This window comes from Periplaneta americana, chromosome 12 (assembly GCF_040183065.1).
Source record: "Periplaneta americana isolate PAMFEO1 chromosome 12, P.americana_PAMFEO1_priV1, whole genome shotgun sequence".
NCBI lineage: Eukaryota > Metazoa > Arthropoda > Insecta > Blattodea > Blattidae > Periplaneta > Periplaneta americana.
The window spans coordinates 115,785,001-115,807,145 of NC_091128.1; the positions used below are offsets into that span (position 1 = coordinate 115,785,001).

General features: G+C 35.0%; 1 long non-coding RNA gene across 1 annotated transcript in view; it reads right to left on the reverse strand.

The window, feature by feature from the left end:
- Positions 1-1,359: 1,359 nt before the first annotated feature.
- The window catches only part of LOC138710080 (uncharacterized), a 312,642-nt gene continuing 291,856 nt past the window's right edge, over positions 1,360-22,145 (reverse strand). The window contains exon 3 of the long non-coding RNA XR_011335052.1: positions 1,360-1,411. This is a non-coding gene — a long non-coding RNA (uncharacterized lncRNA). The remainder of the gene's footprint in view (positions 1,412-22,145) is intronic.

Consider the following 22,145-nt stretch of genomic DNA (forward strand, 5'->3'; position numbering starts at 1 on the left):
CGTAAAATATCCAACTAAAAAAATAGACTAATCAAATTTTCTATAAATATAAGATTCATGACGATTTAGTTGAAACATGAAGAGTTCGCGAGAAAAACGATGAATGTCACAGTTTTGTTAAGGTTGAAGTCATTATCTAATTCAGTGGATCACTACGAAATTTAATGTTGTTCTTATGAAAAATGGTAAGAAGGAGAATTATCACCACGAATACAGTAATCCTTTCCTTTATTTTCTAAAGAAACAGCACTACATCTTGCAGTTAAAGACTCAATTAGAACATTATCTAATCCTTAACGGAAATGTGACATTCATCGTTTTTCCCGCCAACTCTTCACATATTTTCCCTTTCACTAAAGAATTTATTTTTAGCAAATTTGTAGGGAAAATGTTGACATGTGCCCGTTGTCTCGAATCCGAACAGTTACGAAATTATTTCTCGTTTTGAATCTGAACCAGGCTCCTGCATGATGATCGAGGTTTGGTTACAGATGGAAGGAATACTGAATCTCTGCTATTGACATACTCCCACATAATAACGTTAAAGCAATCGCCCTGAAACGTATGAGCAACTGTCGATATTTTAGCTGTAACATCAGCCGTAGGCCTCTTCATAATTCTGACCTACAATTGTCTGCATCCTTGTGGGGATTATAGGGCAAGGAGTGATTCGCACTTGTGAAGCCAGCGACAAATGAGGAGCGAAATTCTTAAAAATCTGTTACTGTAATCATCATTCTGCAGACAAACATTCTATCATATTATTTGGTTCCTGTAAACCATTACTGTAGCGATTTTTATGAAAATATAACATTTAGTTAACCTCAGCTATCAATTTGTTACTTCCATATAAGTAATTCTACATACAATTCTGATCTACCTATGGAGCAACATGATTTGTCTGCACATTAAAACAGCATACACAGGTTTTTTTTTAATGCAATTCATAATAAAATATTTTCTATGATTAAAATGATAAGTAAGTAATACACACGCCACAATACATCCTACAAACCGGTATTACATCGACGGTGTTTAGGTACAAGGGCTTAACACTCATTTTTTAAATTTTACTTTTTTGCTGTAATTAGTGTAATTAGTTGAAATGTAATTTTAAAATGTGAAAATATGGTTTTGGCAATGATATTTACATTTTGTTCATATTAGGAAACTAATAATAATAATAATAATAATAATAATAATAATAATAATAATAATAATAATAATAATAATAATAATAATGTGTTAAAAATTTAATTTTTGTTGTTCCTGAAAAATATTTCTTCTGTAGGATAAAACCTTGTAGGCCCTACCTAAACACCAACGATGTAAAATATGGACTACATGTAATGCATTTAGGTTACATACCCTTACTTAGAATGGTTTCCGCTTTCAATGCAACAGACATTACCTGCAACAAATGAGATATTACAGTATTAATACATTCGAATTTCATAGTAAAGTACAGTTAAATATAATAACAACAGAGGAAAGAAACTTCAAAACGTGTACGAGAAAAAATTGCCACAAAATGTAGAATTAGAAGAACGTTCTTCAATTAAATAAAAGAAAAAGTGGAATCTTTTTTTTTTCTGCGTAGGACATTAACTCCCGTAAGGATTTCAATAAAAAGCTGCCATTGTTATTAGAGATTTAGGAATACATTTTAAAGTATTACATAATCTTCTTACAAATACACGTAACACTAATTACGTAAGTATGATTTTTAATGTAAATACAAACTCATTAAGGAGTTAGATTAATTTTGATTACTTCATTATTTAAAGAGTCTCTTCCATTTATAATGTCTATCGAGAAATTTTTCCATCTATGTGGATTCTTAAAATTCTTCATTTTTCGGCGTGATTAAAGGCACATTTGGTGGGACGATTCCGTGCCTTCACGGACACGACGGAGTCTCATATTGACATTGGACAAACATTCATATCGTCGTTGTTCCTGCAATAACTTCTACGTGCAAAATATACAATTTTTTCAGTAGGAAGAAAAAACATATTTATTCATCCTATGGCAGCCGTACATAGGAGACTGTGAATTCTTACATTTTCGAAACAAAGAAATATAGGAGATTTTATTATTTGCTGTATCACAATTTAAGTTATTTAATAGAGCAAAAATCTGAAAGTCGATAAATAGGTCACATAGGAGTTATTGCAGGAACAACGACGATATTCTGAAATTTAGTAGAATTCATGAGATCGTTAAATGTATTACAATAGGCCTACTTGACCACATTAACTTTTCACCCTGTGAGTGAGGATATGGAGCTGTTAACAAAGCAGTCAAGGTTGATAGTAACCTTAGAGGAATTGTCTGTAGAGTCATTCATAAAATAATTTGTGTATTGAACAGTCAAATTCTTCTAATCTTTAACAGATTATTTCATGTTATTGCTTATAATAATTATTACTATCACAATATCAATACGAAGACATTGGATTGTGTAAGGCTTCTACAAAATTGTGCACACTTATAAAAATTAATTGCCATATATTTTTTTTTGTCTAATATAAGTACAGTAGAAGTGAAACGACCTGATACTGTTTATGCGCGGAGAGGGAGATAGGTGGGGAGATGATTGTGAGAGCTCCCTCCCGCATGGCCTATCGTAATGCTCGAAGTTAGCGAAGAATCCCTTCAAGTACAATATTGACTCGTCCAGTCTTCTGCTTATTTATCTGAGCAGTATTAGATCATTTTACCAGTTCTGTAATTGTTAATCCTCCGGCTGGCGCGTGAGTTTCCGGTTGTGTGTGGAGGGGATAAGTTTCTGTTTCTTCTGTGCGCGTCTATTCCTCCATTTGAGTGTTCGTTTTGTATTAAAATATAATAATAATAATAATAATAATAATAATAATAATAATAATAATAATAATAAAGTGCATAAGAACGCTCTTAAAAATATTCAGTTAATATTATAGAAAAGGCTGTTTTTTAATGAAAAATTGTGTGGCGCACAGTGTGCTCCGCGCGGCTGGTCGTGTTACCAGAAAAGACGCGCCCGCCGAAGGGTTAAGAGTTGAACAGATGATAAGCACATTTTCCTTCCCTTATCATTCCTTCTTAGTGGAACCTGGACCTTCAAAATAAGTAAAAATTTTCATTTTCTGGTTTCTCTCAATTTCTCTGAAATTTTCTCATTACAACAGCATATGAAACATATGCACTACTAACTTTTAAAGATCTATTTTTCTTATAACAATCTGCCATAAGCAGTCGGAATGTACTAAAAATTTTCGATTTTGGTTTTTACTGTATTATATCCTCTAAAATCTCCTCTTTCTAACGGTATATGAAACAGGTGCACTACTCATTTCTATAGAGCTATAGACATTAGTTAACAATCCACCATATGCAGCTGGGGTATTTAAAAATGTTTAAGGTCATTTTTCTCAAGTTGATATTGTCTGTACAAAATACACTTTTTCTCAGTTTTTACTAGTCAAAATTACTTCAAAGGAACTGGGATTTTCCTCTCATGCAGGCCGCTCGGGTGTGCCCGTTGCACTACCCGGGATGGAATGGTGCGCATACCTTAAGGCTCCACGCGCTAAAAATTCCTCTGCGCGCCGCTTCCGAACTGTCCTACAACTTACATGATCCTTTTTACCTTTTCACGTAGGCCTCATCGCAGTCATTCAACCCCGCCCTGTCCCACGAATTACCGCGGGAACTGTGGAGAGCCCACGGTGCATAGCGCTACCACCAACAACGAATGACCACATATTCACGGGTTTCAAGTCCGGAGGCGGCCCGCAGCCGATTCTACATCGCAGCAAGCCCGAAAACTAGGATAAAAAGCGATGATGATAATGATGTTGATTATGATGATGGTGATGATGATGATGTTGATGTTGATGATGATGAAAGAGGGAAAGAGGAAGTGTAATTATGATGGCGAAATGAATCCGAGGTGCAACGCCGAAAGTTACCCAGTAATTCTACTTCGATTGGTTGAGAATAAACCTCGGAAAAACCTCAACCAGATAACTTGCCCTAACCAGAATTTGAATCTGGTTCCGCTCGTTTCATCTGCTAACCGTTACTTCACAGCGGTGGACTTACCGAAGTCTTAAAGACGTATATATTAGTATTAGTATTTACTTATTTAACCTGGTAGAGATAAGGCCATCAGGCCTTCTCTGCCCCTCTACCAGAGGATTACTACTATAGTATGAAGAAACAATTAATATTAAATTTACAATTACAATAAAAATTAAAGTACGACAAGATTACCTGATTAATGAAAGCTAGACAATTTATCATAGAAGTTAAGAACAAAGAATATTTTTGTATTTACTGAATCACAAATTAAACCTAGAATAACAAAATTCTATAGTGATGAAATTACCATATATTGAGATATTTTGTGATAGATTAGAGAACTATTTACAAGAAACCATGTCTGAACGAGTCTCAATTACTGACCAAGTGCCTAGTAAGTTTGCGTTTGAATTCAATTTTATTTCGACAGTCCCTCATGCTAGCAGGTAATGAATTCCAGAGTCTTGGCAGAGCTATTGTGAAAGAGGATGAGTATAAGGAGGTGCGATGGGATGGTATTGTTAGTATTGTTTCATGGCGAGAGCGTCTGTTCAGATTGTGGTGGGAAGAAAGGTAAGTGAAGCGAGACGATAGGTACGAAGGAATAGACGACAGGTACTGGTGCCTTACTAGTGCTTTTACTGGAAATAACAAGCATGTTACTGTAAGTTTATCCTGCCCTGGAGAAATATACACACAGTATTGGACTCTACACCTTTCCTGAGGAACGCCAGAGAAAACGGACTGTGATTAATTGCTATGCTTTACTTTTAATTGAGATTTTCGGGCTGCATAAATATGATTTAATGATTCTAAACCACCCTAGAAAAATGTGATTACCCTCTATATCATTTTGAATCTAGAATATTAAGTCGTAACCTCAAACAATAAAGAAATATTAATTTCATATGAATTAACACAATTTATTCCGCTAAAGATAGGATTATTAAAAAATGATTTTCATCCATTTTCCTGCAGAAGTGTGTAAATAGTAGGTTACATAGCTACGTATGCACCACAGTGCTATGAGATATGTTTACAATGTTCACAGCGCGAGAGACGTGAGTAGGTAGAAGAACTGCATCTAATTTCTAATAAAGTCAGCAAAATAAAGAAAAATGACATATAAAATTGTATCATCCCAGTGGAATTATACTAAAAAAGCTTTGATGCAGAAGTGAGGAAGCTGAAAATTTATTCAGTTCCGTCCCACGTCAGAATTTCCATTGCATCTCTGTGCATTATAAAATCCCATTTTTCTTTCCCGTTACATTCTTATTACGCGCGTATATGCTCTAGGTCTAAGGATTGAAATGAAATTGTGTTGAGAGTCTCTGAAAGTATTGTTTATAATAAATTATTAGTGACAGAAATCTTGGACAACACATCCAGAATTTATTTCGATAATCTCTAATATTTATATCAATTTATTTAGAGATGCAATGCAACTCAATAATAATCATTTTTTGTTACACAGATTTATTTGTAATTGAGGGGCTGGGTGCAAGAAGGGCATTTTAGAGGATATGCCCTTTTTTTAGTAAAACGCTTTATTGTGTTCTCTGATCTGTTATGTACATAATCACCAAGTTTCAGTTCAATACTATGATCACAGAGGTCAGGAGTAGCCAAAATTTAAAGGCGTGCATAGGTAACATTATTACGGTTTGAATTTTAACATCAATTTTCTCAAAACTTACATATGAGAGAAGTGCCTTTCTTGCACCCAACCCCTCAATTATCATTCTATTACATCTATGAAGAAGACATATATTACAAATAGAAAGGTAACAGTAAGTAATAAAATTAATTTCAAGGGTTCTTCTTGGAGATATTTCGAACAAAAAAGTTTAATATAATTTAGCTACTTTTTGCTTCCTTTGGAGAATAAAAATTGTTTTATATGAAATGTTTCATAGCGTGTTTTGGAAAGACCATTGATTTATATTTGTTCGGATGAAATGTCTGAGCATTTAAAGGACAAAACTTAAATTGTTTCGGTAATTTATTACCATAATACAATGCTCTCTTAAATTGACTGATCATATTGGGAAGTCAATCAATGGTTTTCTCACAACACGCTATGAAATGTTTCATATAAAACAATTTTCATTTCGAAAAAGAAGCACACGAGAGCAAAATTATATTATATTTTTTGTTTGAAATATCTCAAAGAATAACACCCTGTAATTAATGGCATTGCTTACGACTCACTCCGTATACTTAAGGACGTTTACCACAATGAACGGACGATTGATAGCCTATGCATTAAGAGTGAAAGATAGAGATGCAGATAGACTAGGCAATGTTGTCAGTTTATAATCAGCTGTCACCTATCTTACCATTAGGGTTTAATCTACCTTGAGCTTCTAAGCTACGGTAACATGACACAAATGTGTACCGGTTCCTGCTTGAAATAACTGTGCACTTTATAAATCGAGATGCTTTTATGTATTTGAAACACTAGTGTCTTGCGTCAGTATTTTCGCAATATCAATTGAACTGTAAAACTCATATTATACATATATACATACACAAATGAAGGGTTCAGAGCTATAGTGGGCCAAGCACCATTTATTAAAAACGGAGAAAACAAGGGTTAAATTTAAGTGATTACATAATTTAACAAAACATATGGCAAGTAAGATAAAGTATGCACATTAAAATTAAATGATATGTCAATCTTCATTAAATTATGGTATTTACTTAACTTTTAATAAATGGCGTTTGGCCCGCTATGGCTCTGAACCCTTCATCTACTACTGCTACTGCTACTGATGCTGCTTCTACTACCGCGTTGCTGCTATTACTACTACTACTACTGTTGCCGCTACCCCTATTCCCATTGCTACTGCTGTTCCCATCACTGCTGTTGCTGTTGCTTTTACTACTACTGCTACTGCTGCTGCTGCTACTGCTATTAGAAATACTTTATACGCCTCATATACTTTGTTTTCGTGACTCCTTGCCACATTTGATCTCCGGAATATACTGATAGGCGTGTAGGAAAAGAAATTTTGTTCCTGTGATTTTTGTCATGAAAAAAAAAATCGCTCGTGGAGAAGTAATATCCAATTTCGTATCCCGTGTGATGATGGGCATGTTTGCAATATAAAACGATTCTGATGAAATTGTAAGTCATGTTTAGTTAGCTATCTGCTATCTTTGATGAAAAAAAGTAAAAGTGCGTTCTAAGAATGTAGTTAATTTAGAACCAAGAAAGTTATTTATTTAAAACTGACTTCCGTTCGGATGTGACCGCCATCTTAAGGGAATTTCTGGTAATAGTGACCTTAAAGAAAGGAAAGGTTCTGTTGATATAACCATCAGCCATCTCTTTTACTCTCCTTTTTTATGAAAGTAATTCCATTTCCATTTAATGAATTCTGTGCAGAAGCGCCTCATGCCTTTTGTAGCGAGATGAGACGACTAGGTTTGACAACGATTTCAAACATTTCCGAGCTATTTTTTTCTCCTTTTCCTTTTCTTTTTCGGCAGTCCCTGGCCATGAGTCACGCTACGGTTTAATGAAAAGTAATCACATCCACTATAACGAAATGAAAGCTATATATTTCCTTCTCTTTTGAGAGAAAACGAATGTACATGTCTGTAATGGTATTTTATCCAGATGTTAGAACTAGAAAAAAAAAAGATACTTTAACTGCATTAATAAATTATTTCCAATGATAGTTTTAGTAGTAGAGAAAGAAGATTATTTGATATAAAAGAGTCAAATTCATCGTGGGAATTATTTTCATAAAATTTTGTAGCAAAATTCTCCTTAGGGTTAGTGAGCAGAGAAAACATATCTACATGATCGAATATGAGTGAAATTTACAGTTATTTTAGTTTTTACTTTGCGTATTAGAGATTTATCTCGCGTTTATGAGTGAAATTTACAGTTATTTTAGTTTTTACTTTGCGTATTAGTGATTTATCTCGCGTTTATGAGTGAAATTTACAGTTATTCTAGTTTTTACTTTGCGTATTAGTGATTTATCTCGCGTTTATGAGTGAAATTTACAGTTATTCTAGTTTTTACTTTGCGTATTAGTGATTTATTTCCCGTTTATGAGTGAAATTTACTGTTATTTTAGTTTTTACTTTGCATATTAGTGATTTATCTTGCGTTTATGGGTGAAATTTACAGTTATTTCAGTTTTTACTTTGTATATTAGTGATTTGTCTCGCGTTTATGAGTGAAATTTGCAGTTATTTTAGTTTTTACTTTGCGTATTAACGATTTATCTCGCGTTTATGAGTGAAATTTACAGTTATTTTTGTTTTACTTTGCGTATTAGCGATTTATCTCGCGTTTATGAATGAAATTTACAGTTATTTTAGTTTTTACTTTGCGTATTAGTGATTTATCTCGCGTTTATGAGTGAAATTCACAGTTATTCTAGTTTTTACTTTGCGTATTAGTGATTTATCTCGCGTTTATGAGTGAAATTTACAGTTATTTTAGTTTTTACTTTGCATATTAGTGATTTATCTTGCGTTTATATGAGGGAGAAAAATTTTTTTAGTTGGTTGTTTTATGATGTACTACCAACTGCTATTGTTATCTAGCGTCTGAGTGAGACAAAAAATGGTTTATTTAAAGACGCTAGCAACTGCAGAGGTTATGTCAGCTTCGCTGGTGTGTCGGAATTTTGTCCCGAAGGAGTTCTTTTACATGCCAGTAAATCTACTGATATGAGCCTGTTCCATTTCAACACACTGACCTGAGCCGGGATCGAACCTGCAACCTCGAGCATAGAAGACCAGCGCTATACCAACTACGCTATCGAGGCCGACTCTGAGTGAGATGAAGATTATAACCAGGGAACGGATTTATATGGACTAAAAATATATGAAATATGTAAATATATATGTAGTTATTTTTACCAAAATATGGAATTAAATATGGATTTTTACCAAAATATGGAATTAAATATGGACTTAAAATTATAAAAAAATGACTATGTACGTTAAATATTGGTACATTTTAATCAAACTAAACAAAAAATATAATGGACGTACCTTATCTTCCAATGTAGTTTCAACAAAACACAATTTTTATTGTCTGTTACCATAACAATAGGTTACAAACATTTCTTTCAAGTGCTGAAAAGTGAATCTTCTTCTATTGTCTCTGAAGATAGATTTATACTGACTAAAAGAGCGTTCGACGTCACAAGAAGTAACTGGTACATAATTCAATTTCACAATGTCTGCTGGGGATAAGTCCAAGTTAATCTTCACTGTTGATTCACCACTCATCACAGCAACAACCTTTTGTAGTTCTTCATATCCAGGGTTTTTTGAAAGTACAGTGTCCACCTTAGCTCTTACTGCATCTGCAACTTTACCTCTACCACGATTCAGTTGTTCCACAGTACTATTTATAATTTCAAAACTTTCAGATAGTGAAAGGTGCCTATTTTGGAGACTTTTGAGCGTTTTTATGATGCATGAAAATGTATGCTGAATGTGAGCTAAGTCATTCTTCACACTTATGTCACAGGTAACTGTTTTCGCAGTATCAATTGAGACTGCATCTTCAGAGTCCAATGCAAGGAGAACATTGTTAATAGAGTCTATATGTTCGGCATAATATTCAACTGCTTCTAGCCATGTACCCCATCTAGTTAAAATTGGCTTTGGTGGCAATGGAATTTCAGGGTACATTTCTTTCAACACGTTAACTCTACTGGGAGCTTTGAGAAATACTTTTTTCACTGATGAAATCAACAAATCTACTTTAGGGAAATTGTCTCTGACCACTTCTGCCACACGATGAAATGCATGCGCCACACAAGTAAAATGAGTCAATTTAGGATATACAACAGATAATGCTTGTCCAGCTTTGACCATATAAGGGGCAGCATCGCTAATAAAGAATAATACATTATCGTACATAATACCCTTTGGCCACAGGATACCCATAGCTTCGTTGAACAGTTTAACTATAGTTTTGTTATTGCACTTTTCTAGAACATCACAATGTAAAAGAATTCGTTCAGAATATTGTTCACTTAACAAACCGATAACTACATTACCAACAAGTCTACCTTCTTTGTCGGGAGTCTCATCAATGGAAACCCAAATTGAACTATCTTTAATTTCATGTCTTATCTTCTGTATTGTCTCATCGTAGATGGATGGAGCATACGTCTTCCTAAGTGTTGACTCATCCGGGATTGTATGTTGAGTATATTTTTCAAGGAATTCCCTGAAGACCTTATTCTTTAGTTTGTAGAGAGGAATATCAGCAGAGATGAGAGAACGGCACAGGTCGATGTTAAACTCAGATCTTACATTCGATGTTGTTGGTTGTGTTAAAAACAATTGTCTCTGCTTGGAATTTAGTTGTTTGTTGGCCTGATGTTTACTAGTTGTAATGTGTTGTTGCACCAGGAACTTTTGTGTAGATGATACTGCACACTGACACAAATTACAAAATAATATTTTATTGTCAGTTGATAAACCATCTTCTTTAAATTCTGAAATGTAACTTGTTAGTTTTGATTTTAAATTGACTGAATGACGTACTTTTGGCATATTTACCGTCTTTATAGTATGATTTACAAAACTGAACCTATGTGTACTCTGACTGGCATTTAACTGTTGAGCTGCACAACTGAAGTCTGTTAAAAATTTTAAATTAAATTAATACAGTTTTGTAACTTACTTTCCCATTGTTGATAGGACTGCTAATTTTCAAATAACTCTGATGTTAAAGGGATTACTGAACATGTGTTTAAATCTCTATTGTTGAAATGTATTTTTAAAAGTTAATGGAATTTTGTTTTGTTTTATTGTTAAACCTAATATAATATGGACTGTTTTATATGAAATATGGAAAATATATGGAAATTAACGAAAATATGTACTAAACTCTAAAATATGGAAAAATATGGAAAATAAAAGTAGGATTTTTCAACCCTACACATTGTGAAACATAAAGATAATGCAAAATATAAATTATATTAGCTTTATAAGTAAATATGTATTTACATATAAATCCTTTCCCTGATTATAACTATAGAGAGAAGAATGCAGGCTCCAGAGCGGAAAGTTATCCAGTATTTGCTTTTAAGGAGTTGAGGGAAAACAGAAAGAACCTCAACCCGGTAACTTGTCCTAACCAGGATTTGAACCCGGGCCGCTAGACCCACGGTCAAACCTACTAACCGTTACTCCACAGTTACTCCACTTTTATACGACATTGAAAACTGGACAAGCAGATCAGCAGATGCTCAAGAATAAGAGCATTAGATACTATTCATATGGAGAAAACAACAGGTGGTATTTTTTAATGGATTACATAAAAGGTAATTTATTAGAAATATTTCGACTATTAAACAAATCGAATGTTATAAAAGAGAATGGTTTCAACGTGTAGACAGAATAAAAGTTAGACTAAGATTTGAAAAATCTATGTACCAAAAGGAAGACAGTAAAGACCTATGAGGAACATTGGAGCAGTGAATTCAGAACAGGTCAAGAAGTGTCCTATCTTCATGAAGACTACATACTGATGATGATAATGATGATGATGATTTATTTATAATAACCCATATAATATTACAGGCCTTCAAATGTTTTATTTTGTGATAGAATATACCGCAACGTAGCGTCGTAGTCTAAAGGCATCTTAACAGGAATTGCGTTACAGAATGAAAACTGGTTCCAATCCTTATGGAAAAGGAAATTTCTTATGAATTCAGACTAATGTAGGGGGCTGGTGCCTACCAAGCATCGTGACAAATTTAGGGCGGATTATTGCTGGATGTTAAAAAGGATCTGCTCTGAACAACATGCAAAGAGGTCAAAGAGGACAAAATTTGAAGTGCAATATTGAGGTAAGGTTATGAAACTGCTTATAATTATTAATTAATATTAATTAATGATTAATTAGTAGCAAATAGCAAATTGTGGCCTAGTTTTTCTAACAAAATTTTTCTTGAAAATAATTTTCATGACGTTTCACAACGCTGTAATTTCATTTCTAGTTATTAATGAATTGTCTGAAAACCTGACGTGGTGGGGGGAAATGGAGATTATTTTCGAATTCAACACAAAAAAATCCGTTTAGAATCGCCTATCAGATTGAAAACAACAGAAAATAAGTATGATTTGAGGCTTTCTCGGCGTTGGTTCGCTAATATGTTTTCGCGGGATATCAGCCGAGTTAAGATTTTGGAATGCTCCAAGCTTTCAACTGCTATCTCTGCAGCCATCTTCAGGGAAGTGATGTCCGAACAGAAAGTCGAAAGGTTATATAGATGTGGCTGTCTCAGGTGAAACGGGATTGGTTGGCGGATCGGCCAATCCGGGGCCGGGAATTGTCATCGCTCGTAAGCTCCGCCCCTCCCGGGATTACTGCGTGAAGTTTGGCGGGCGGCGAGCCCTGTTCCGCCGGTTGGAATCGGTTGCCGTCCATTCCGCCGATTCCAACCGGCGGAACAGGGCTCGCCGCCCGCCAAACTTCACGCAGTAATCCCGGGAGGGGCGGAGCTTACGAGCGATGACAATTCCCGGCCCCGGATTGGCCGATCCGCCAACCAATCCCGTTTCACCTGAGACAGCCACATCTATATAACCTTTCGACTTTCTGTTCGGACATCACTTCCCTGAAGATGGCTGCAGAGATAGCAGTCGAAAAATTGGAGCATTCCAAAATCTTAACTCGGCTGATATCCCGCGAAAACATATTAGCGAACAGAAAATAAGTTTTTAAATGCAGACGGTGTTATCAAAATTCAAATTTAATTTTTTTCTTATTCCAAACAATATCTCTTCTCTCCTAAGTTAAGAATGCTTGAATCTGTGACTTACAAATATCCCCTATAACAGCCACTCTGCGAGTATGACCACGCTGTTATTTCCCCCTTTTTTGCATTAATGACTTACTCTCTCATGTTCGTTACCAAAAATCTATTTTACGCTGTAATAAATGAACACATTAACCAGCCGGTAATCGAATTGAGGACACGAAATAGGGATAAAAGCTCTAGGCACGATCACTAACAACCTCTGAAGAGAGAAGAGGCAGGAGGGAAGATAGAAAACTGAGACGTCGTACTCGGAGGGAGCGGAGCCAGGCGAAGGTGCAGAGAACAGATGTAAACGGAAGCGGTGGAACAGAGTGAATGAAATAACGAGCGCGCGAGCGAGGGCTGTGTAAGGAAAAACAAAACTCAGCTGCAGGGAACAAAAATCTGCATTACATTTTTAAAACACGGAGATGGGAAATCCTGCTTAAGGTCCGGTTGCCTGTGCAGTTTGTCTCTCAATTCTAAATTACTGACAGTCAAAAAATAACTGCGAGAGATTCTTTCGTAATCGTATACTATTTGCTTATATTTCTTCATTTTATACTATTATTGTATAATTTATATACTTACTTACTTATTGGCTTTTAAGGAACCCGGAGGTTCATTGCCGCCCTCACATAAGCCCGCCATTGATCCCTATCCTGAGCAAGATTAATCCAGTCTCTACCATCATATCCCACCTCCCTCAAATACATTTTAATATTATCTTCCCATCTACGTTTCGGCCTCCCCAAAGGTCTTTTTCCCGCCGGCCTCCCAACTAACACTCTATATGCATTTCTGGATTCGCCCATACGTGCTACATGCCCTGCCCATCTCAAGCGTCTGGATTTAATGTTCCTAATTATGTCAGGTGAAGAATACAATGCGTGCAGTTCTTTGTTGTGTAACTTTCTCCATTCTCCTGTAACTTCATCCCTCTTAGCCCCAAATATTTTCCTAAGAACCTTATTCTCAAACACTCTTAATCTCTGTTCCTCTGTCAAAGTGAGAGTCCAAGCTTCATATAGAACAACCGGTAATATAACTGTTTTATAAATTCTAACTTTCAGATTTTTTGACAGCAGACTAGATGATAAAAGCTTCTCAACCGAATAATAACAGGCATTTCCCATATTTATTCTGCGTTTAATTTCCTCCTGAGTGTCATTTATATTTGTTACTGTTGCTCCAAGATATTTGAATTTTTCCACCTCTTCGAAGGATAAATCTCCAATTTTTATATTTCCATTTCGTACAATATTCTGGTCACGAGACATAATCATATACTTAGTCTTTACTTGCTTCAAGTAGAATTTCCGTGTTTTCCCTAATCGTTTGTGGATTTTCTCCTAACATATTCACGTCATCCGCATAGTCAAGAAGCTGATGTAGCCCGTTCAATTCCAAACTCTCTGGGTTATCCTCAACTTTCCTAATTGCATATTCTAGAGCAAAGTTAAAAAGTAGAGGTGACAATGCATCTCCCTGCTTCAGCCCGCAGTGAAATATGAAATATGAAATTAAATTATTAAATTATCGGTACGTCTAATATTACCATCATTTAATTTTTTCCCAATAATAAATCGAATGTACGCTTGAAAACAGATTTCTCATATTACGGCGTTATCCGAAAACTGACATGGGAAACTAAAAGCCGGCTGAGCGGCAATATAGCGCATCAGTATTCGGAAATAAAATCTCGCTATTTAGGTCTACACATTACGTACAAACTATGCTCATAGAACTTCAATAGAGAAACGCATTTAACATTTATTGATTATATTAAGGCGTTTGATAGAATAAATAGAAATGAATTATGGAGAATATTATATAATAGAGGTATTCCATTGCATCTAGTTGAAGTGATTAGAAACATATATAATAATTCTAAAATACAAATAGCTGGTGATACACAGATAAGAGTAGAGGAAGTTAACTTAGGTTTGAGACAAGGCTGCAGTATGTCGCCGATTCTATTCAATATATATATGGACGAAATATTAAGAAAATGGAAAATAAAAATAAAGAACTATACACAGAATTTTAATGAAGATAATTTCATAATGACGATGTTATTCGCTGACGATCAGGTAGTAATAGCAAATAATGAAAATAACCTACAGAGAGCAGTACATGAGTTATGGAAAATAAATAAGAACTATAATATGGAGATATCTGTACATAAGACTAAAACTATGGCATTTTGTGGTAAATCTCCTATAAGATCTAAAATAGTAATAGGAAACAATATCATAGAACAGGTAAATAAATTTAAATTTTTGGGTGTTACCTTATCTTATAAAGGAGACTATGATCAAAAAGAAAAAATAGAAAAATTTAATTACATAAATGGAACAATAAGAAGAACCCTGAAATCAAAAGCTAGAAAAGATACATTGTTAAAATTTTATAAGGTGATGTCAGTGCCCAGTTTACTATATGGAAGCGAAACATGGGTTATGAAAAAGAGAGATGCCTCTAGATTACAAACAAATGAGATGAAATTTTTGAGAAGCGTAGCAGGTTACAGGAAAATAGAACATAAAAGAAACGAAGAAATAAGAGAAGAACTTGAGATATATGAATTAAACAACAAAATAGAAGAATATAGAAATACATGGATGTCTCACATTTCAAGGATGCAGGAGGACAGGATACCATATAAGTTTTGGAAATATAAACCTCGGGGAAGAAGAGATATTGGAAGACCAGCCAAAAGATGGATGGACCAATTTCAGTAGCTGCTACAGGAATCAATTTCCTAATGCATGAAGGATGATGATGATGATGAACTTCAATGCAGATCAATCAGTGATAATAGTTTTACAAAAATCGTAATTTAAATGAGATATAAATAGAATAATAGCCTATTAAATTTAAAATGTGGATATGAATGAATGAATGAATGAATGAATGAATGAATGAATGAATGAAAGAATGAATGAAGTGCATTTATTGATACACAATTATACAAACTCATGTACACAAGATCACTCGCACGAGCCCGTACAGCCATTCGTGCTATAACTACTGAGTGTTCAGTTCAAAGTGTGTCATGGCTCTCTGTATGTCGTCATGAGGCTAGTCAATGAGCCTAGAGAATTCAATCTTCCTACACTTCCGCAGAGGTGTATTACCTATGTGTCAGAGAAGTTGCATAGCAAGTACGGCGTTCATTCTGATGAGTACTTACTGATATGTACGGTAACGCCGGTAATGGCAGGAATGTGAACAGTTTGGAAAAATATACTGAGGTGGGTTTTTTTCTTACTGTCAGGATATGGGGAGAGGGTTAAGACGATTTCTTACGTATTTGTTGACATTAACTAAGACGGTCAACATGGACACGGAGCATTTGATTTGTATTGTGGAATGTTGCCGTATGCAACCGATGATAACAAATACCCTGCATAAGTTACGACTTGGCCGCGCAAAACACAGTTCGAAAGAGGTTATGGTAGCACACAGACAGTACAGATCGCCATCTGTTGCTACGACGTTCAAGTTATACCGTACACGTTCTCAAGTTCAGATTGAACGCCTTGATTAATAGGCAACTTCTCTGACATAAAAGCTGAAACTCGCTTCAAATCGCTGACTCACAACAGTGACGTCATGACACACTTTGAAAAACACCCAGTATGCACCGTTTGAATCTTCAAAGAAAACAAAAATAATACTACTAATAATAAAAGAGTAAAACAACAGTTATTATTATTACTACCGTTATCATTAATTGTCACAATTACATCTAATCTAACTTCATACCAAATTAAAAAAATAATAACAAAAATTAAATATATATAGGATATGAAAGAAAAAACACACTATATATGTTAACCAATTCAATTCAATTACTTATTCAAACTGCAATAAATAATCCAAATAATAAATATCAAGGTAATACATGAAAAACACATACGCAATAAAAAAAACAAAGAAAACACAATAAATACAAAAAGAACATTATCCTCTAATTAGCTCAGTGTTAATACTACTAATTAAAACACTAATAAATAACTCTTCCCCTTAAATCCTCGGCCGCCTCCCCCTCGGAAAGTTCCACCCTCAGCTGTCGAACTTTTGTCACTCTCACAGAATTCAGCGTTATTTAATATACCGTATGTTGCCAAGTGCCCTTTGCTAGATGTAATAACGGACTCTGGCAGGAATAGTTTCCTCAGAGCTTCTGTGGCTTCACACTCCGATAAAATATGGTGTGATGTCTCGCCTCTACCGCAAAGAGGACATATTCTCGCCCCTTCTTCGTTGACGATTTTAAGTGCCCTCCAAGTTGCTAGAGGAAACCAGGTTAAGTCCAGAATGCCTTCTATGCTTCCTCCATAAAGTATAACTCGGTTCCCCAATTTGTTTTGATCATCGATTGGATCTCCAGAGCAACCTCATCCCTACATTCCCCTTCTGTTCTGTCTATATCCTTCAGGCGTTTCTTGACTTCCCGCCAGACATTACGCTTGTTCCTGCGGAACGTGTGATATGTACAGATTATAAAAATGTAGCTGTGTTAGAAAGAGTGGTTGAACAAAGAATAATGTTGAAACTGGCCAGGAGGATAAAAATAAATTTGTTGGGTCACTGCCAACATTTTCGAAATGAAATTTTGCTGCATCACGAATTTTCCCCTAAATGAAAAGTACAAATAGACTACGCTGTAGAAGAATTCTGCGTAACTAAGATTGAAATTCTTTGTTGTAGAAAGGAAGTCATTGGGTCACCAGTAATGAAGGAAGCGGAAAGCTATTCTGGATTCTTCTTTTGAGCGGTAGTGCAAGGGATTTGATAAGAAATGTCTCATTACTAGTAGGCTAAGGAATGAAAATTAACTTGCGCATTTCAAGGTTGCGATTCAGAAAACAAAGAACTTCCCGAGCAGCGGAGCATTGTTTATCCTATAGTATGGCTTACAAGGGCCATTAAACAAGGCTTAAAATAGTAGTTTTACGTATTTTAGAATGTTTCGCCTTTCTAATGGTACAATACTCATTTCCTTCTTGGTTAAAGATCCTCCTCTTATTGTACGGTTAATGAACTGAAAAGAGAACAAAGTAAAAGTGGGCTGAATTTCTACAGCGAAGAGTCTCTGAAATGAAGAAAAACTCGATCATTGAACTCAAGCGAGGTAATTAAAGACATTATTACGTTTCCTACAAGTTTTCAAGGATTTTTTCAACTGAAAATCTTATGTATATGTATGTTTATTTCTGGACCTCTTGCAGTCTGAGCCAAAATAGGGGTGAGTGGTTTTATAATAAAATTATCAAAGCCTCTATTTTTCCAAATTCACAAGTCTCACTTTCTTCCAATCAATTTTTAGTAGATTATTTTACGACGCTATATCAACATCTCAGGTTATTTAGCGTCTGAATGAAGTGAAGGGGATAATGTTGGTGAAATGAGTCCGGGGTCCAACACTGATAGTTGCCCAGTATTTGCGCATATTGGGTTGAGGGAAGACCCCGGTAAAAACCTGAATCACGTAATTTTCCCCAACCGAGATTCGAACCCAGGCCACCTGGTTTCGCGGCCAGACTCTCTACCCGTTACTCCACAGGTGTGTACTCTTCAAATCGAAGTAAATTTTAATCTTACAATCTAAATTGACAATTATTGTTACTTACTTCACTTCGGTCTTCATAACACAGCCCCTTTATGTGTCATATTCATCTTCGAAATAAACTCTTTCATTCTACAAATTTTCTTCATTTTATCTTCGATGTCTACTGTGAATAATCACTTAGTCCATGTTCCACCACGTGATCTGTGCTTTTATGAGGTGAACAAAATATTCTTGTAAGTACAACTATATCTTTGAATCACCATAGTACCACAGTCTAGTATATATAGTCACGAAGCTAGAGTTGTGAGGGTGCTAGGAACAATAGACTGTGCAGGTAGTATTTCGCATTGTCTCTAATGAGGCGATATTAGCGATCCTAGTGGTTAGCAACTATCTATGGATGCATATTTATTACGTATTGAGCTTCGTGACTGTATATAACAGACTGTAATTTGAGTTTAGTAATATATAATCGTAGTCCTCCTATTCTTAATTTTAAATGTTTTCCTTCGAAAGAAGCTACACTTGTGAAATATTTAGGCAACATCGTTGATCAGCTTCTAAAATGGTATTCTCATGTTTCTTATCTATGCAGCAATTACGTAAAACAATTGATAAATTTGGCATTCTGCGCCGTATTTTAGCAATCAGTATCTTGCGTACAGTTTATTTAACTTCTTTTCAACCCACCATTACGTATGACATTATTATGTGGAGTGGAACCTCACAAATTTCTTTAGAACCTCTAAATTTTCTACAAATAACAGTTACAATATGATTTTAAAAAACCTATTGATTACCATTCTAAATCAATGTTTTTTGAATTTAAAGTCTTTAAAATTGAACAATTATACAAACACATTATTGAAATATCACAGAATCATAAAGATTATATATGTATACAATTTTCGGGCGAACTACTAATTTTCTCTTAAGAGAGCAAAACGTTTTCGCTATGGCAGGTTTAAAACACAGTATTAGTATAGGTCGAAGATTATCATATAATACCATAATTAAAATCCACCCCGAATTCTCAACACTTTCTGTTTTTAATTTTAATAAAAAAAATTAAACATCTGCTTATCATTGATATTTACACTGATATTATGTTCCGTCGGACCCCGGCCACTTAGTAACTCGTAATGAGTGCACCTCTGTACATAGTGATGGACATTGTGCCACTGTCACATATTCTGACACAGTACATGAGGGTAGACTACCAAAGGGGTACAGAGAGGTAGAACTTAAACTAAGAGGGATTCAAATCGGAATTAGAATCCGGTGTGGCTTGGTGGATAAAGCGTCAGCACGTAGAGCTGAAAACCCGGGTTTGAGTTCCGGTGCCGGAGAAAATTTTTCTCCGTTCTACCCATTCTTCACAATATGGTAATGCAGAATTCTTCCACGGAAATATCATATCTACTTCGGTACATCTTAGAAATAAAAATGTATATTTTTCTTTTTTCATGTTCTTATTTTGTACAATATTATCTGTGCATTAATTATTATATTTCGTTATTATAATGGAACTACACTAGAACACGAGTTCTGATCATACGGTGTTCCTGATTTTCTATGCTTTGTATAATTAATTTAGTATAAATAAATACCAAATATCAAGATATGGGTACGAAACTTTCGCCAAAATGACGGGTAATTATTTTTACTGAATATAGTTAATTTGAAATTTTAAGACACTAGAGAAATGAGTAAATGCTAAGATTATGTCTTCAATCAAAATTCACACTCTTGAAACTCATCTTTAATGTACACTGGATAGTCAGTATGTTCCAAATCGAAGTAGCGACCGACATTTTTTATGAGGCGCCTGAAACTATCACCGCTAGATGGCAGTACAATTCAGATATCAAGATTATTTATGTGCACACAAACGACACACACAAGCAACAGTTGCAAAATGGCGACACCTCTGCATGAATGTACCATTGTCGAGCAGCGGTCCGTAGCTTCCCGCTACTGTCCGTCGCGCGATTTATCTTGGCAAAAGATCTGACTCCAAAAGGATATTCATAAAGAAATGCTTCACGTGTTTGTTGAGCATTGTCCGTCACGTCAAGCTGTCTACAACTTGGTCCACATGTTCTCTGATGGGTAAACAAATGTCGAACACAGAGTCGGTCGGTCAGTGGAGATTGTCACGAAATAAAATGGGCAACAGGTTGACAACTCGTTTCGAACAGACTGAAGGAGACGACATACTAGCCCAGATAGTCAATGGTGATGACGTGTCTTGGGTGCATCGTTTACAGCCAGAAAGGAAGCGTGCATCAAACCTCCGATCAAGTCGCCAATGGTATAAACGTGCAGAGGTGCCGCCACCTTGAAACTGCTGCTTCATTGTTTCGCTTGTACGACCATGGATATTACTGCCATCGAGCTGTGATAGTTTCAGGCACCCTCTTACATAATATATTTCAAAGTGATGTTTAGTAATTTAAATATAAAACGGCAAATGTAATTTTCATTTGCAATATATTTTTCATCTTGTTTATACTCTTTACAAAAATAGATTTAATTGTGTCCCAGTCAATAAATTAAATGTTTCCTACAAAGAGATCCAATTTTCATACCTGTGAGATTCTGTGATATACGAGATGTAAAATATCTAGTATTTGTGTAGTGTCATCCATTTACATATTAGCATTTCTGAAACATCATGCCATTATCCGAGTAATGACTGTATCAAAATGTTAATGATCATCATCATCTTCATGAACATAGCCTAATACGTACAAAGACTGGACTTTCTTCCCATCTTAATTCTTGTATTTTGAATTGTAACAAGTTATAAAATCCAACTGGCCTTTAGGATATATTATGTACTATATTACTATATCATACACATACACACATTATACAATTCAGGGACAAATCTATTTTACTTGTCAGCATAGAGTAAACTGCGCTTGTCACATAACTCCAGCTGTGATTTGTCCACTCCAATGATGATCCGAATGGAGTATAAAACAATTTGCGGTTAATAGTGTGATGTTTTTGACATTTTTAGAGACAAGCAACGTTTCAGAGCTCCATGTTTATAATTTCAATAGAGGAACGGGTAAACCTACTTGTCGGTTCCGTTTGTCAACAGCCTCAAATCGTACTTCTTGCGATGATCTTTAATCATTAATCAGCAAAGAATAAAACTCCCCTTGTTGCAATACACAAGAAACACAAAATAAACAAACATATTCAGTCCCTATGTATGGGAGAAAAGTCTCTATATTTTTGTGAGGAGAACCTGGGAATACTGAATTTGTAGTGAGGTACACGACTACTTGACAGAATATATGACTATTTTATTTGTAAACAGATCTTCTGTATGCAGATATATTTTTCTTAATCTGTCACTTCTTGCTTTGATTTAGTCTGTTTTTAGTCCTATACATAGCCTAAGTACTACAGGGTAAATTTGTTATGGACGATACAAAATTACATATACTTTTGTCAGTCGAAGTATCAGATGGCAGAAGATATAATTTAAAGTATAAATTATCAACATTAAATGGACAAAATAAATTTAACATTTAAAAACAGATATTAAGTGAGTGTATATGCTTAAAAATGATGTCAATTTATTTCAACAGCAGTTTAAAATATTTTCCACAAGAAATTTAAACCATAAACATTCACAATACAAATCCTTCGCCCCACGCCATATGTGTATAATCATA